Source organism: Zea mays, chromosome 9 (assembly GCF_902167145.1).
Source record: "Zea mays cultivar B73 chromosome 9, Zm-B73-REFERENCE-NAM-5.0, whole genome shotgun sequence".
Classification (NCBI taxonomy): Eukaryota; Viridiplantae; Streptophyta; class Magnoliopsida; order Poales; family Poaceae; genus Zea; species Zea mays.
This window is the reverse complement of record NC_050104.1, coordinates 70421441-70425182: the sequence shown is the minus strand read 5'-3', so window position 1 is coordinate 70425182 and position 3742 is coordinate 70421441. Positions and strand designations below refer to the sequence as shown.

At 51.7% G+C, this 3742-nt stretch overlaps 1 pseudogene; it reads left to right on the top strand.

Moving 5' to 3' along the window:
• The first annotated feature begins 1118 nt into the window (after positions 1–1118).
• LOC103639994 (E3 ubiquitin-protein ligase XB3-like) lies at positions 1119–3317 on the top strand (annotated as a pseudogene).
• The last annotated feature ends 425 nt before the right edge of the window (positions 3318–3742 follow it).

Below are 3742 nucleotides of genomic sequence, written 5' to 3'. Positions count from 1 at the left end.
GGCTGCGGCGGAGCTTGCCGAACACAGCGACGCATGCAGCCACGTAGTACTGCTTCCAGAGGTCGAACTGGCAGTCGTCAAGCTTCTTCTCGTCGTCGATGAGCGACACCAGCGTGAGCGCCTCCTGCCAGTGGTGTTTGTTCGGGGTTTCCAATTAAGAAACATGGATTCATCTTTAGCGTTGGTTTATGAAAATGACTCACAAGTCAGATCCATGGAAAAATATTACGGAGAATAAATGTCACACATATAAAAAAGAATTTAAGTTGAAAACATTATTCAAACAAAAAGAAATTGCATGCAAGGCTCTTCTTTAAATACTACTCCCTCCATCCAAAAATATAATTCAGGAATCTCGTTGATAATTATCTACTACTACACATTGTGCAAAAGTAGCAGGTAGGCTTTGGGAGGGATGTAGTAGATATTTTTACTGTAACAAATATTGACATAAACACACATGTGGTGTAGTGGTAGCTACGAGCACATTTGCTTGAGAGGTTGTAGGTTCGAATCTCATTGGGGTCACATTTGTGTTTTTTTAATTTAATTTTAGCTAGGTGTGGGATGCACGTGGGAATGAGAATGGGATTTGTGGGGAGGGAGAATGAGAAAGACAGTGGCAGACGGGGGAGGGGGAATGAGAATGGCAGAACACTGGCAGGGAGGGTATATATATATATATATATATATATATATATATATATATATATATATAACAGTGGCAGACGAGAATGAGAATGAGCTTTGCGGGGAGGGGGAACGGGAATGGCAGAACACAGGCAGGGAGGGGGGAATGGGAATGACAGAACACGGAATGGCAGCCTACCCCTTACCGCGTTAATAAGTATGTATATATATATATATATATATATATATATATATATATATATATATATATATATATATATATATATACTAACTATTAAGGGTGGAGTGTAGACTGCCCCCGTCATCCCCTACCTTCCAATCCCCTGCCTCCGCGCATCCCGCGTGCGCCCGGCCGCGCACCCCCACCTCGCCTCGATTCCCACCGCGAATCCAACTGCCATGCCGCTCCCGATCCCCTGCCCCCGCCATCCCCTACCTCCTGATCTCGCGCGCGCCCGGCCACGAATCACCCGCCGCGCCTCCCGCGGAACACGCCTCCACCCGCGTCGCCCTACCGCCCGCCCGCAAACCTCGCCCGCGCTGTCGCGTCCGCCATCTCCTCCTCGCCCCACTCTCTCTCAGATCTGTGTCCGCGACATCCTCTGCCAGCAGCAGTAAGCGCTGCCGCAGCCCCTACCGCTTCCCGGCCTGGCTCTGGACGCCGCGTACCACGGCGACCGGCCCAGTGTTTTCCTCTCGCACTCGCAGGTGGCCGGGCGAAAGCGCACCGCCACGGCGGCCGTGGCCGGGGACGGCGTCGTGGAGAGGACGGTGGAGACCACTACTTCACTCGCTGCTGTGAAAGCCTGGCAGGGGTTTCGCCCGGTTCGCCAACGTCAGCGACGACCACAGCGCCACGGCGCTACACCTCGCCGCCATATGCAAGGCCGCCCCGACTACGTGCAGGTGCTGCTGGAGAACGACGCTATTGTCTCCGCTCTCACAGGCTCCTACAGGTAGGGTGCTCTCTGTCTTGTCTTCTCGTTCTCAGCCAACCAGCATGCAGCTGCTCACCCATGTATGATTGATTGTTCGCCGTCGCCGATGCAGGTTCCCCGGCAGCACATCATTGCATCTGGCCGCTCGCAGTGGGGACCTAGATTGCATCCGGAAAATGCTCGCCTAGGGTGTGGATCATCTCTAGAGGGACTCAACAGGGTGAGTGCTGCATCTCTGTGACTCTATTACCGGTTCCACATTTTGGGGAGGGGATTAGCTTTTGACCGCGTCGCGGCGTCATTCTCGAAGTGCGCTTTTGCTGAAAAGAATGAATGCATGGTTTTGGGTACCTACAAGACGATTCCTTACGCCGCCGCGCTAGAGCGCAACCACGGGGAGTGTGCGGTGCTGCTGAACCCATCATCGGTGGAGCCAGTGGTGTGGCCTCCCCGCTCAATTTCATCAGCGAGCTGGACCCGGAGGCTAAGGCTCTCCTGGAAGTGGCACTGACGGACGCCAATAGGGAGAGGGAGAGGAGAAGATCATCAAGGGCACCAAGTATTCTCAGCCGTCGCCACCTTCCCCTCGCGAGCACGAGGACGATGCCATTAACGAAGCGTCCTCAGAGGTACGCATGTTCATTCAGTGCTTTGTGAGTTGTGACAATTGTGGGAGTAGAATGGAATCCAATGAACCATGATCATCATTATCATTGCTGTGTGGTTGCTGATAAATGAGGAACGGATGCATCAGCATCACCGACCCTTCATCTGTGCTCACTTAGCCACTCACCGACTCACAGGCCAGTGACGCGGAGCTGTGCTGCATCTGCTTCGAGCAAGCGTGCACGATCGAGGTGCAGGACTACGGGCACCAGATGTGTGCGGCGTGCACGCTGGCGCTGTGCTGCCACAGTAAGTCGTACCCAGCGACGCTGACGCCGCCGTCACTAGACTGCCCGTTCTAATGCGGCAGCATCTCGCGGCTGCTGGTGTCCCGGGCGAGCCCCGGTACTGGCAACAAGGCCGATGACTCGTCCCTGCAGCTCGTCCGGCGGTGGTCGTCCCGGCGGTCTCACAACCTTAGCGACGTCGGCAGCTTCAAGGGGCCACCGTGGTCGGGTCCTTCTCCAGGATCGGGCGAGGGTCCAGCCGGATGGCCGGCGGCGTGGACAAACCCGAGCACGACCTGTGATGGGCATTTTACTCTGTGCGTGGGCGTGGCTGAGCAGATCACTGGACGGCTTGGTTCGTGGTGTAGTAAAAGCGACCAAGGATACCTTGCTGACGCCAAAGGATGTGCAGCTCGAGGGTGACTCGAGGTTGGCGAGCCTGTCCATTGGCCAGATGGACGTCACAGTGTCGCACCATCGACTCGGCGGTGGCGATGCTCCTCCAGGAGTCCAGGGTGCATTAGAAGCGGCTGGCGTCACTATCTTGCTTGTATGATCGGAATGTTTGGCAAGCGACAGCTCTTTGATCGGCAGTGGGAGCGGCCAGAGTTGCTTTCAGATTTAAAGATACGAGTGGAGCAGCCATTTGCCTTGTGGATAGAAAGGTTTGTTGACAAGCATGTTCTGCATTTGTATATTTTCCTCTTAGTCTCAGCAAAACATGCCACTCCAAATCTTTTTTTTGTGAATACATTGTTTCTTTACTACTTTTAATCATTCTTTTCTCATGCTTAGTGCTAAGTAGAGAGCTATGTAGTAAATCTTCAATATGTTCTATCGTCGTGTCTATATTTTGTGTTTCACCATTCTGAAAAGGTTTGAGATAGGAATGAAGGCAACTCCTTTTACATTCCTAATAATAGTTTGTTTGGCTCACTTCTTACGCTTTACTTCCAATACCAAGAGTGAGGTATGTGACAACCATGATGCTCATGTTTTTTAAACATAAAACCTCTTTAAAAACGGAGTGAGACTTCATCGATACTGCTATTAGGATGATCACCACATATTCATTCAGATATTTAATATAAAAAAATACTTAGATATGGGGGCCATCAGAAAACAAGACGACAAGACGACCACAGATCTTGTTTTGAGAAGATTCTGATGGCCCACAAAGATATGGCATCGGAAGGGGAAGTGAATAATGACTAGCTCATAAACCACAAAGAAATGAGAGATTCCCAATAGTAACCATGT